Consider the following 14,573-nt stretch of genomic DNA (forward strand, 5'->3'; position numbering starts at 1 on the left):
TAGCTCCACCCATGCAGCCTACAGCAGTTTAGCTCCACCCATTCAGTCTACAGCAGTTTAGCTTCACCCATGCAGCCTACAGCAGTTTAGCTCCACCCATCCAGCCTACAGCAGTTTAGCCCCACCCATTCAGCCTACAGCAGTTTAGCCCCACCCATTCAGCCTACAGCAGTTTAGCCCCACCCATTCAGCCTACAGCAGTTTAGCCCCACCCATTCAGCCTACAGCAGTTTAGCCCCACCAATTCAGCCTACAGCAGTTTCGCTCCACTAATTATGGTCAGCTCCGCCCACTCATGCTAAAGCTATAAAGCGTGTTCCGGCTCAGACTCAGAGAAGATCACAGAACCGTCAGCAGACTGAGGGTCCTTCACTTTTCTGAAGACTTCTGGCCGTGTTTCCTCCTCTTGTCCACTTATCTGAGCGCCGTCCTCAGAGAGAGGAACTGAGATTTCAGGGCTGTGGGAAGGAAACGCCTGCATGCTTAAACTGCTGAGATTTCCAAGACTTCCCATGTTGACCCACAGCCCTATCTCTATCCTACACCAGAGGAGGGCGGGGCTATCTAATGTTTGTGTTTCAGAAATATTAAACAGATCAATCATATCAGCACAGTCTGATCATCTCATACACAAATAATCCGTTTTGGGTGTACTGGAAGGAGCTATAGTTATACTGGGAGGAGCTATAGGTATACTGGGAGGAGCTATAGGAGCTATAGGTGTACTGGGAGGAGCTATACACAACATAAACTAGGTGTTGGAGGGGAACTGGGAATACTGGGAATACTGGTCATCCTGCAGGAGAGACACTCACACACAGCCCCGCAGAGACAGTTTTACTGTATTCACTCGAATGTTTCAGTTTATGTGTTTGGAAGAAATGTACGGACAGATTAACACACAGTGTGTCCTCGCTCTCAGACGGCTCCCCGGGGGAGAATTCCTCCTCCCTGAGTTCTGTGGTTTTGGGTCGTTTCTGTCTCACCCAGCGAACCTTTTTCTGAGATGTTGAAGATTGCTGCTCTACCAGGAACCTAAACCGGTTCTACAGGGTGGTTTTAGTCACGTATCGAATTTCATGTTTCTGACCTCAGTTAAGGTCATCGTCATTACCGTCCATCCACACATACACTGAAGCCGAGTCCGAGGTGTTGTAGCTCGATTATGAAGAAATAAAGAAATCAGCTCTCCACTACAGTCTACAGCTGCACCCAGGGGCGGAGTTAGGCAGATTCTAAGGGCCTGTGACGGGGCTAAGTTGTGGGGCCCAGTGTAATAGCTTTTCAGGGGCCCCAAATCCCTGGCAGCACCGCTGCTTCTAGTAACGCTATGGTCAGTTTATACGTTCAGTAAGTGAGTTGGGCACTGACAGGGTGACGGGCAGGGCCTTGTTTAGCTGTCTTTATTTAAGTGTAAATATGAGGCGGCACCAGCGATTCACCTAAAGAGTCGACTCCTTCACAAGCGGCTCCTCGCTGCTGCCCGGCTCTGTCTACGTGACCTCGGGCAGGTGCTCCACTCAGCAGCTGCCAGTGTTTTTTTCCCCCCTCAGATTTTTGTCTGCTGCCTGTGCTCTCGTAACGTAATCAAGCAGAAAGAGAGCAGGTTATTACGCAGGGTTCACGCCCACACAAACACTCACACATGACATGCCCTCTTAAACAGGTGGCCTTGATGCCTTTAGACTCTCGTTGGCCTCCATTCAAACAGGCTGGACATTCGCCCTTGACCTTCAGAGTGACGGCCCGAGCTGAATGAACTGAAGAGCTGAGCACTGAGACGGGTTCAGTGGGATCTGCTGACTGTAGCTTTACTGCAAATCTCCCAGCTTTTCATCTGCAGTGTTTTAAACTCCAGACGTCCAGATCCACCGTAAACCCTGCAGCGGAACGGCCAATCAGCCACTCAGCCAATCAGCTCTGAGATGTGCCTCAGGTTACAGCGTTATTAGCAGAACGGCCAGTTATGAAATGTATGACCTATATGCCCAAAGGGATCTGGAGGCTGTAGTATCTGGGGGATTTTGGTGGAAGCTGCAGCAGAGCTGCTCAGGAAAGTATTCGGACGCAAGCAGCCGTCAGCAGTTCTCTCCATCAGCGGTTCTCTCACTGAGCTCCACAATAAACCATATTTCTACACAAACTGACCCCAATACACACAGTAGTTCACACACACACACACACACCTGCTGTAATGCACATATTTACTGACGGAGAGACGGGTTCAGCTGGAGTTATCACGTCTGTGATTCTGCTCAAGCGTCTCAGCCAGCATTGCCCAAGTCAAGCCAAGCAGAACCGACAGAGTTAAGGCTCGGAGCGGTCCAGTGTTTACAGAGTGGACAGTGGATCACAGTGGAGGTGAAGGGAAGCAGACGTCTGAAGCTCTAATAAAACTTCTTCACCTAATGGTGATGAAGACGCTGCCCGAGGGGCTCAGAGTGCTCCAGTGGACAAAGACACGCCACTAAGATCTGAGGATCACTGGTTGGATTCCCGGGTGGTGCTGCTCGCCATCAGTAGCTGGAGTCAGAGAGAGCACAGTTGGCCTTGCTCTCTCAGGGGTGGGTTGATGGCACTTCCTCCCCACTTCACTCCACATCAACCATTAGCTTAATGATGGCTCTGGGTGCTCTATCAAAGGTAAGGTAAAGGTGCACGTATTTGTCACTGTACAGCGAAATGTGTCCTCCACATTTAACCCATCTGGTAGTGAACACACACTCACACACACACGTGTTAGGGGCAGTGAGTACACACACACACCCAGAGCGGTGGGCAGCCAACTCCAGCGCCCGGGGAGCAGAGAGGGTAAAGGGCCTTGCTCAAGGGCCCAACAGTGGCAGCTTGCCGAGCCCGGCCCTGTTATCGATATCCTGGCGCTCTAACCGCTGAGCCCCACTGCCCCCTCAGAGGAAGGTCCTGGGAATGTGGCTGGATGTCTAAACTGCACCAAACAAACGTCATCATCCAACACTGGTTCCACACATCAGCTACCTCACACATCAGCTACCCCACACATCAGCTACCCCACACATCAGCTACCTCACACATCAGCTACCCCACACATCAGCTACCCCACACATCAGCTACCTCACACATCAGCTACCCCACACATCAGCTACCTCACACATCAGCTACCTCACACATCAGCTACCCCACACATCAGCTACCCCACACATCAGCTACCTCACACATCAGCTACCCCACACATCAGCTACCTCACACATCAGCTACCCCACACATCAGCTACCTCACACATCAGCTACCCCACACATCAGCTACCCCACACAGCACTGGCTCCAGACCCCACCATCCTTAATCTGGAAAGAATTCTGTGGTTCAGTGGGATCACTCTGGCCTATGTCTGGTTATTTATGGGAGATGATTAGAAAGGTGAAGAGCTTTATGAACACCTCCATTCCTTATAAACTCTTATAAACTGGGTTCTAAACTGGGTTCTAAACTGGGTTCTAATCTCTTTTTTCTACTTTCTGATGATCAGTCATTAAAATGCTTTCAGGAAGAAGAGCTGTTTATCCTCAGCATCGTACATTAACTCTAATGAACAGTCCCCACATACAGTACAAGACCCATCGCACTCAGTAAGTGAGAGTGGGTTCCTGGTGGAGCAGTCTTTCACCTCTCGAATGTGCACCGCTGCCAAGCCCAGCCCCCATCCTGCTGCAGGCCAAGAGGGACCTCTGATTTCATCAGCGAAGGTCTCTGTAAACACTGCGATTGTCACGCACACCTCGGCTGCTCTCCAAGTGTCTCCTCTCTCTGCAGACCAAAAGAGCAGCTGTCTTTGAGGGTGGATGCAGCGGATGTTCCATTGTGAAGTAGCTATATGTCCAAAAGTATCCCCAGCACTGATCTGTGGAGCCAAGGTGGGTCCCAGTAACAACCTGTGTGCAGATTCACTCATGATTTGCCCAAGCCCACCTGGACCCAGCGAGCCCACCTTCCGCCCATGTGAGCTCCACATGAGCATGTTGGCTTGGCTGTTGATGGAGCTCTCTCCAAAAACTTTGAGATGGGTGGAATGCAATCAAATCCTCCTCACAGCAATGTTCCAACATTTACACTCATTAAAATCAGTGAGATTCTGGTCTTCTGGTCAGGCTGGTCTTTAATAAACTGGGTCAGGGCTCAGTAAGAGTCTAATTTGGGTTCGAGGTTGAGCTCAGTTGTAAAGTGCACAGCAGGTGTGGTGAGGCACTGTAGCCATGCTGACCTCTGGGGATCTGCCAGTCCTGCCAGAACTCAATGTCAGGATGATCTACGTTTGCTCAACAACTCAACAGGTTCTGCAAGAGGTTCTGCAAGCAGCCACAGAAACCGCCTGTTCTTACCCAACCCAGGGTATTATGGGGAAGCAAAACTGGGAAGTCACTTTCTTTCTAAATATGGTTCGTTAGAGAGCTTTCTGCAGACCTGCAGTGGGAGATGCTGGTATTAATGGGCATGACTGGGATGGGTGGTAATGGACAGGTGTGGGTGGCTGCAGATGGTGCAGATCAGTTTAAATGGCAAATTCAGGTCTGGAAAGCTGCAGCTAAGCTGCCCAGGCAGTTGGAACAAAATCCTGGGGCAGATATTTTACTTTCTAGACCTGAATTTGCCATCTCTAGGTATGAGAGGCTATGAATGTGTATAGGGAAAGATATGTAGAGGAATTGGGCCGATATCAGCTAAAAATGGTGAATCAGTCCAATCCATACCAGAAGGAACCCGGTCTAACAATCCAGGCCTGGAGGAAGAGAAGAGTGTGTTATAGAGGGTGTTTTAATCAGGGCCACAGACAAATCTTTATTTATTCTTCACTAACAATCATAAGGAAGTTCTTACTGCATGAATGTGACTTCCTCTTACTGAGGGAGCTTTCAGAACTGCAGGTATTTTCCATGTTGTAGTAAGAAAGGGTTTTTTTATGAGTGAGAAACCTGCTGCTTATGGTATGATCTGATACTCATGCTGAAGCAGGCGTGAGACAATGGCCCAGATCAAAGTCTGAAACTCTGCCAGCGGTAGAGCAGAGAGAAGGCCTTTGTTTTCTTTGGAACGTGCAGAATGATAAGCTCACGCAAGCCCAACTACATGGAAGTCAGGCCTCTTCAGTGGAATGTGGTGTTTGTTGGGGCTCATGTGCTGTGGGAAATTCTGAAGTACCACTCAAGAGCCGTCTAGACATCAATACAACAAGAAGTAAATACTGGGGAACTATAGAAATGGTCGATTTGGCTGCAAATATTATTTTTTTTTGGGATCAAATTTATTGATTGGGTTTTAGATACAAACAAACAAACAGCTAATGATAAAGGATACATTTAAAAGAGACCAAAAAAGGGAAGGGTTACTTATTTTTGGTTTAAAATAAATAAATACATTGACACACATTTACATTTACACTTAAGGCATTTAGCAGACGTTCTTATCCAGAGCGACTTAGAAAAGTGCACACACACACACACACACACACACACACACACACACATATGCACACTGAAACTGTAGATGTCTTCCGCAGCAGTTTATTCATTATTCAACCCGAGTTTGTTATTTTAGGCTGGGATTTACTGAACCCTGCAGTCACGCCTTCAATAGTCGCAGTTCTGCTGGAACTGAGGAACCAGAACCTCTGTGCATTAAAACCAAAACTGAATAACTGACTTTTGAGCTGCAGTGAACCCACAGACCGGCGCTCTCCGCTGATCAACTGTGGAGCCAGCATGCTCATGTGAGGCTCACATGGCTGGAATGTGGGCTGGGCGGGTTCCAGGTGGGCATGGGCTCAGAGTGGGTTTGGGACTTTCCAAACGGGCCCCATTGTTACAGCCCACCCTGATCACATATGGGTCCCATCTAGGCCCCATGTGCAGTGTTCAACCCATATGGGGCCCACGTCTAGCCCCTCCTGGTCCCATTACTGACCCTGGTGGGCATCCATATGTTGGGCCAACATGTTACCTGAGTACAACACTTTCTGGTTCCCAGTTGGGCTCCCCATACAGACCCCACAAGGGCTTGTTAGCTGGGGAAGGGCCGGGTGGTGGAGGTGAGAGACAGGTCATGGCAGATACTTTTCTAATCCTGGGTGCGTCCGTGAGACTCGGCTCTCGACCTCGCTCGCTCGGTTGAGGCAAGGAAGAAAAAAGAAAACATTGGACTAGGGGGGCTTCCAGCTGATGGGACCCGAAGCCAGAGTTTGAGCTTAATCTGGACCATCAGGGGCGGCGGTGGGGTGTGAATTACATCACGAGAAGGAGAGGTGAGGAGCAGGTCTATAGTGTGTAGTAATGGAGAGGAGCTGGTCTATAGTGTGTAGTAGTGGAGAGGAGCAGGTCTATAGTGTGTAGTAATGGAGAGGAGCAGGTCTATAGTGTGTAGTAATGGAGAGGAGCAGGTCTATAGTGTGTAGTAATGGAGAGGAGCAGGTCTATAGTGTGTAGTAGTGGAGAGGAGCTGGTCTATAGTGTGTAGTAGTGGTGAGGAGCAGGTCTATAGTGTGTAGTAATGGAGAGGAGCAGGTCTATAGTGTGTAGTAATGGAGAGGAGCTGGTCTATAGTGTGTAGTAATGGAGAGGAGCTGGTCTATAGTGTGTAGTAATGGAGAGGAGCAGGTCTATAGTGTGTAGTAATGGAGAGGAGCAGGTCTATAGTGTGTAGTAGTGGTGAGGAGCAGGTCTATAGTGTGTAGTAATGGAGAGGAGCAGGTCTATAGTGTGTAGTAGTGGTGAGGAGCAGGTCTATAGTGTGTAGTAATGGAGAGGAGCAGGTCTATAGTGTGTAGTAGTGGAGAGGAGCAGGTCTATAGTGTGTAGTAGTGGAGAGGAGCTGGTCTATAGTGTGTAGTAGTGGAGAGGAGCTGGTCTATAGTGTGTAGTAGTGGAGAGGAGCAGGTCTATAGTGTGTAGTAATGGAGAGGAGCAGGTCTATAGTGTGTAGTAATGGAGAGGAGCAGGTCTATAGTGTGTAGTAGTGGAGAGGAGCTGGTCTATAGTGTGTAGTAGTGGAGAGGAGCAGGTCTATATTGTGTAGTAGTGGAGAGGAGCAGGTCTATAGTGTGTAGTAATGGAGAGGAGCAGGTCTATAGTGTGTAGTAGTGGAGAGGAGCTGGTCTATAGTGTGTAGTAGTGGAGAGGAGCAGGTCTATAGTGTGTAGTAATGGAGAGGAGCAGGTCTATAGTGTGTAGTAGTGGAGAGGAGCTGGTCTATAGTGTGTAGTAGTGGAGAGGAGCTGATCTATAGTGTGTAGTAATGGAGAGGAGCAGGTCTATAGTGTGTAGTAGTGGAGAGGAGCAGGTCTATAGTGTGTAGTAGTGGAGAGGAGCAGGTCTATAGTGTGTAGTAATGGAGAGGAGCAGGTCTATAGTGTGTAGTAATGGAGAGGAGCAGGTCTATAGTGTGTAGTAATGGAGAGGAGCAGGTCTATAGTGTGTAGTAGTGGAGAGGAGCAGGTCTATAGTGTGTAGTAGTGGAGAGGAGCAGGTCTATAGTGTGTAGTAATGGAGAGGAGCAGGTCTATATTGTGTAGTAATGGAGAGGAGCAGGTCTATAGTGTGTAGTAATGGAGAGGAGCAGGTCTATAGTGTGTAGTAATGGAGAGGAGCAGGTCTATATTGTGTAGTAATGGAGAGGAGCAGGTCTATAGTGTGTAGTAATGGAGAGGAGCAGGTCTATAGTGTGTAGTAGTGGAGAGGAGCAGGTCTATAGTGTGTAGTAGTGGAGAGGAGCTGGTCTATAGTGTGTAGTAATGGAGAGGAGCAGGTCTATAGTGTGCAGTAGTGGAGAGGAGCTGGTCTATAGTGTGTAGTAATGGAGAGGAGCAGGTCTATAGTGTGTAGTAGTGGAGAGGAGCAGGTCTATAGTGTGTAGTAATGGAGAGGAGCTGGTCTATAGTGTGTAGTAATGGAGAGGAGCTGGTCTATAGTGTGTAGTAGTGGAGAGGAGCAGGTCTATAGTGTGTAGTAGTGGAGAGGAGCAGGTCTATAGTGTGTAGTAATGGAGAGGAACAGGTCTATAGTGTGTAGTAATGGAGAGGAGCAGGTCTATAGTGTGTAGTAGTGGAGAGGAGCAGGTCTATAGTGTGTAGTAATGGAGAGGAGCAGGTCTATAGTGTGTAGTAGTGGAGAGGAGCAGGTCTATAGTGTGTAGTAGTGGAGAGGAGCAGGTCTATAGTGTGTAGTAGTGGAGAGGAGCTGGTCTATAGTGTGTAGTAATGGAGAGGAGCTGGTCTATAGTGTGTAGTAGTGGAGAGGAGCAGGTCTATAGTGTGTAGTAATGGAGAGGAGCAGGTCTATAGTGTGTAGTAATGGAGAGGAGCAGGTCTATAGTGTGTAGTAGTGGAGAGGAGCAGGTCTATAGTGTGTAGTAATGGAGAGGAGCTGGTCTATAGTGTGTAGTAATGGAGAGGAGCAGGTCTATAGTGTGTAGTAGTGGAGAGGAGCAGGTCTATAGTGTGTAGTAGTGGAGAGGAGCAGGTCTATAGTGTGTAGTAATGGAGAGGAGCTGGTCTATAGTGTGTAGTAGTGGAGAGGAGCAGGTCTATAGTGTGTAGTAGTGGAGAGGAGCAGGTCTATAGTGTGTAGTAATGGAGAGGAGCTGGTCTATAGTGTGTAGTAGTGGAGAGGAGCAGGTCTATAATGTGTAGTAATGGAGAGGAGCTGGTCTATAGTGTGTAGTAATGGAGAGGAGCTGGTCTATAGTGTGTAGTAATGGAGAGGAGCAGGTCTATAGTGTGTAGTAGTGGAGAGGAGCAGGTCTATAGTGTGTAGTAGTGAAGAGGAGCTGGTCTATAGTGTGTAGTAATGGAGAGGAGCTGGTCTATAGTGTGTAGTAATGGAGAGGAGCTGGTCTATAGTGTGTAGTAGTTGAGAGGAGCTGGTCTATAGTGTGTAGTAATGGAGAGGAGCAGGTCTATAGTGTGTAGTAATGGAGAGGAGCTGGTCTATAGTGTGTAGTAATGGAGAGGAGCAGGTCTATAGTGTGTAGTAGTGGAGAGGAGCAGGTCTATAGTGTGTAGTAATGGAGAGGAGCAGGTCTATAGTGTGTAGTAGTGGAGAGGAGCAGGTCTATAGTGAGTAGTAATGGAGAGGAGCAGGTCTATAGTGTGTAGTAGTGGAGAGGAGCAGGTCTATAGTGTGTAGTAGTGGAGAGGAGCAGGTCTATAGTGTGTAGTAATGGAGAGGAGCAGGTCTATAGTGTGTAGTAGTGGAGAGGAGCTGGTCTATAGTGTGTAGTAATGGAGAGGAGCAGGTCTATAGTGTGTAGTAGTGGAGAGGAGCAGGTCTATAGTGTGTAGTAGTGGAGAGGAGCAGGTCTATAGTGTGTAGTAATGGAGAGGAGCAGGTCTATAGTGTGTAGTAGTGGAGAGGAGCTGGTCTATAGTGTGTAGTAATGGAGAGGAGCAGGTCTATAGTGTGTAGTAATGGAGAGGAGCAGGTCTATAGTGTGTAGTAGTGGAGAGGAGCAGGTCTATAGTGTGTAGTAGTGGAGAGGAGCTGGTCTATAGTGTGTAGTAGTGGAGAGGAGCAGGTCTATAGTGTGTAGTAGTGGAGAGGAGCAGGTCTATAGTGTGTAGTAATGGAGAGGAGCAGGTCTATAGTGTGTAGTAATGGAGAGGAGCAGGTCTATAGTGTGTAGTAGTGGAGAGGAGCAGGTCTATAGTGTGTAGTAATGGAGAGGAGCAGGTCTATAGTGTGTAGTAGTGGAGAGGAGCAGGTCTATAGTGTGTAGTAGTGGAGAGGAGCTGGTCTATAGTGTGTAGTAATGGAGAGGAGCAGGTCTATAGTGTGTAGTAGTAGAGAGGAGCAGGTCTATAGTGTGTAGTAATGGAGAGGAGCAGGTCTATAGTGTGTAGTAATGCAGAGGAGCAGGTCTATAGTGTGTAGTAATGGAGAGGAGCAGGTCTATAGTGTGTAGTAGTGGAGAGGAGCAGGTCTATAGTGTGTAGTAATGGAGAGGAGCAGGTCTATAGTGTGTAGTAATGGAGAGGAGCTGGTCTATAGTGTGTAGTAATGGAGAGGAGCAGGTCTATAGTGTGAAGTAGTGGAGAGGAGCAGGTCTATAGTGTGTAGTAATGCAGAGGAGCAGGTCTATAGTGTGTAGTAATGGAGAGGAGCAGGTCTATAGTGTGTAGTAATGGAGAGGAGCAGGTCTATAGTGTGTAGTAATGGAGAGCAGCAGGTCTATAGTGTGTAGTAGTGGAGAGGAGCAGGTCTATAGTGTGTAGTAGTGGAGAGGAGCAGGTCTATAGTGTGTAGTAATGGAGAGGAGCTGGTCTATAGTGTGTAGTAATGGAGAGGAGCTGGTCTATAGTGTGTAGTAATGGAGAGGAGCAGGTCTATATTGTGTAGTAATGGAGAGGAGCAGGTCTATAGTGTGTAGTAATGGAGAGGAACAGGTCTATAGTGTGTAGTAGTGGAGAGGAGCAGGTCTATAGTGTGTAGTAGTGGAGAGGAGCAGGTCTATAGTGTGTAGTAGTGGAGAGGAGCAGGTCTATAGTGTGTAGTAATGGAGAGGAGCAGGTCTATAGTGTGTAGTAGTGGAGAGGAGCAGGTCTATAGTGTGTAGTAATGGAGAGGAGCTGGTCTATAGTGTGTAGTAATGGAGAGGAGCAGGTCTATAGTGTGTAGTAGTAGAGAGGAGCAGGTCTATAGTGTGTAGTAATGGAGAGGAGCAGGTCTATAGTGTGTAGTAATGCAGAGGAGCAGGTCTATAGTGTGTAGTAATGGAGAGGAGCAGGTCTATAGTGTGTAGTAGTGGAGAGGAGCAGGTCTATAGTGTGTAGTAATGCAGAGGAGCAGGTCTATAGTGTGTAGTAATGGAGAGGAGCTGGTCTATAGTGTGTAGTAATGGAGAGGAGCAGGTCTATAGTGTGAAGTAGTGGAGAGGAGCAGGTCTATAGTGTGTAGTAATGCAGAGGAGCAGGTCTATAGTGTGTAGTAATGGAGAGGAGCAGGTCTATAGTGTGTAGTAATGGAGAGCAGCAGGTCTATAGTGTGTAGTAGTGGAGAGGAGCAGGTCTATAGTGTGTAGTAGTGGAGAGGAGCAGGTCTATAGTGTGTAGTAATGGAGAGGAGCTGGTCTATAGTGTGTAGTAATGGAGAGGAGCTGGTCTATAGTGTGTAGTAATGGAGAGGAGCAGGTCTATATTGTGTAGTAATGGAGAGGAGCAGGTCTATAGTGTGTAGTAATGGAGAGGAACAGGTCTATAGTGTGTAGTAGTGGAGAGGAGCAGGTCTATAGTGTGTAGTAGTGGAGAGGAGCAGGTCTATAGTGTGTAGTAGTGGAGAGGAGCAGGTCTATAGTGTGTAGTAATGGAGAGGAGCAGGTCTATAGTGTGTAGTAGTGGAGAGGAGCAGGTCTATAGTGTGTAGTAATGGAGAGGAGCTGGTCTATAGTGTGTAGTAATGGAGAGGAGCAGGTCTATAGTGTGTAGTAGTGGAGAGGAGCAGGTCTATAGTGTGTAGTAATGGAGAGGAGCAGGTCTATAGTGTGTAGTAATGGAGAGGAGCAGGTCTATAGTGTGTAGTAGTGGAGAGGAGCAGGTCTATAGTGTGTAGTAATGGAGAGGAGCTGGTCTATAGTGTGTAGTAATGGAGAGGAGCTGGTCTATAGTGTGTAGTAGTGGAGAGGAGCAGGTCTATAGTGTGTAGTAATGGAGAGGAGCTGGTCTATAGTGTGTAGTAGTGGAGAGGAGCAGGTCTATAGTGTGTAGTAGTGGAGAGGAGCAGGTCTATAGTGTGTAGTAATGGAGAGGAGCTGGTCTATAGTGTGTAGTAATGGAGAGGAGCTGGTCTATAGTGTGTAGTAATGGAGAGCAGCAGGTCTATAGTGTGTAGTAATGGAGAGGAGCAGGTCTATAGTGTGTAGTAATGGAGAGGAGCTGGTCTATAGTGTGTAGTAATGGAGAGGAGCAGGTCTATAGTGTGTAGTAGTGGAGAGGAGCAGGTCTATAGTGTGTAGTAGTGGAGAGGAGCAGGTCTATAGTGTGTAGTAATGGAGAGGAGCAGGTCTATAGTGTGTAGTAGTGGAGAGGAGCAGGTCTATAGTGTGTAGTAGTGGAGAGGAGCAGGTCTATAGTGTGTAGTAATGGAGAGGAGCAGGTCTATAGTGTGTAGTAGTGGAGAGGAGCTGGTCTATAGTGTGTAGTAATGGAGAGGAGCAGGTCTATAGTGTGTAGTAGTGGAGAGGAGCAGGTCTATAGTGTGTAGTAGTGGAGAGGAGCAGGTCTATAGTGTGTAGTAATGGAGAGGAGCAGGTCTATAGTGTGTAGTAGTGGAGAGGAGCTGGTCTATAGTGTGTAGTAATGGAGAGGAGCAGGTCTATAGTGTGTAGTAATGGAGAGGAGCAGGTCTATAGTGTGTAGTAGTGGAGAGGAGCAGGTCTATAGTGTGTAGTAGTGGAGAGGAGCTGGTCTATAGTGTGTAGTAGTGGAGAGGAGCAGGTCTATAGTGTGTAGTAGTGGAGAGGAGCAGGTCTATAGTGTGTAGTAATGGAGAGGAGCAGGTCTATAGTGTGTAGTAATGGAGAGGAGCAGGTCTATAGTGTGTAGTAGTGGAGAGGAGCAGGTCTATAGTGTGTAGTAATGGAGAGCAGCAGGTCTATAGTGTGTAGTAGTGGAGAGGAGCAGGTCTATAGTGTGTAGTAGTGGAGAGGAGCAGGTCTATAGTGTGTAGTAATGGAGAGGAGCTGGTCTATAGTGTGTAGTAATGGAGAGGAGCTGGTCTATAGTGTGTAGTAATGGAGAGGAGCAGGTCTATATTGTGTAGTAATGGAGAGGAGCAGGTCTATAGTGTGTAGTAATGGAGAGGAACAGGTCTATAGTGTGTAGTAGTGGAGAGGAGCAGGTCTATAGTGTGTAGTAGTGGAGAGGAGCAGGTCTATAGTGTGTAGTAGTGGAGAGGAGCAGGTCTATAGTGTGTAGTAATGGAGAGGAGCAGGTCTATAGTGTGTAGTAGTGGAGAGGAGCAGGTCTATAGTGTGTAGTAATGGAGAGGAGCTGGTCTATAGTGTGTAGTAATGGAGAGGAGCAGGTCTATAGTGTGTAGTAGTAGAGAGGAGCAGGTCTATAGTGTGTAGTAATGGAGAGGAGCAGGTCTATAGTGTGTAGTAATGCAGAGGAGCAGGTCTATAGTGTGTAGTAATGGAGAGGAGCAGGTCTATAGTGTGTAGTAGTGGAGAGGAGCAGGTCTATAGTGTGTAGTAATGCAGAGGAGCAGGTCTATAGTGTGTAGTAATGGAGAGGAGCTGGTCTATAGTGTGTAGTAATGGAGAGGAGCAGGTCTATAGTGTGAAGTAGTGGAGAGGAGCAGGTCTATAGTGTGTAGTAATGCAGAGGAGCAGGTCTATAGTGTGTAGTAATGGAGAGGAGCAGGTCTATAGTGTGTAGTAATGGAGAGGAGCAGGTCTATAGTGTGTAGTAATGGAGAGCAGCAGGTCTATAGTGTGTAGTAGTGGAGAGGAGCAGGTCTATAGTGTGTAGTAGTGGAGAGGAGCAGGTCTATAGTGTGTAGTAATGGAGAGGAGCTGGTCTATAGTGTGTAGTAATGGAGAGGAGCTGGTCTATAGTGTGTAGTAATGGAGAGGAGCAGGTCTATATTGTGTAGTAATGGAGAGGAGCAGGTCTATAGTGTGTAGTAATGGAGAGGAACAGGTCTATAGTGTGTAGTAGTGGAGAGGAGCAGGTCTATAGTGTGTAGTAGTGGAGAGGAGCAGGTCTATAGTGTGTAGTAGTGGAGAGGAGCAGGTCTATAGTGTGTAGTAATGGAGAGGAGCAGGTCTATAGTGTGTAGTAGTGGAGAGGAGCAGGTCTATAGTGTGTAGTAATGGAGAGGAGCTGGTCTATAGTGTGTAGTAATGGAGAGGAGCAGGTCTATAGTGTGTAGTAGTGGAGAGGAGCAGGTCTATAGTGTGTAGTAATGGAGAGGAGCAGGTCTATAGTGTGTAGTAGTGGAGAGGAGCTGGTCTATAGTGTGTAGTAGTGGAGAGGAGCAGGTCTATAGTGTGTAGTAATGGAGAGGAGCTGGTCTATAGTGTGTAGTAATGGAGAGGAGCTGGTCTATAGTGTGTAGTAGTGGAGAGGAGCAGGTCTATAGTGTGTAGTAGTGGAGAGGAGCAGGTCTATAGTGTGTAGTAATGGAGAGGAGCTGGTCTATAGTGTGTAGTAATGGAGAGGAGCTGGTCTATAGTGTGTAGTAATGGAGAGCAGCAGGTCTATAGTGTGTAGTAATGGAGAGGAGCAGGTCTATAGTGTGTAGTAATGGAAAGGAGCAGGTCTATAGTGTGTAGTAATGGAGAGGAGCTGGTCTATAGTGTGTAGTAGTGGAGAGGAGCTGGTCTATAGTGTGTAGTAATGGAAAGGAGCAGGTCTATAGTGTGTAGTAATGGAGAGGAGCTGGTCTATAGTGTGTAGTAGTGGAGAGGAGCAGGTCTATAGTGTGTAGTAGTGGAGAGGAGCTGGTCTATAGTGTGTAGTAATGGAAAGGAGCAGGTCTATAGTGTGTAGTAATGGAGAGGAGCTGGTCTATAGTGTGTAGTAGTGGAGAGGAGCAGTTTGGTCGTGATCC

Source organism: Salminus brasiliensis, chromosome 21 (assembly GCF_030463535.1).
Source record: "Salminus brasiliensis chromosome 21, fSalBra1.hap2, whole genome shotgun sequence".
Taxonomy (NCBI): Eukaryota; Metazoa; Chordata; class Actinopteri; order Characiformes; family Bryconidae; genus Salminus; species Salminus brasiliensis.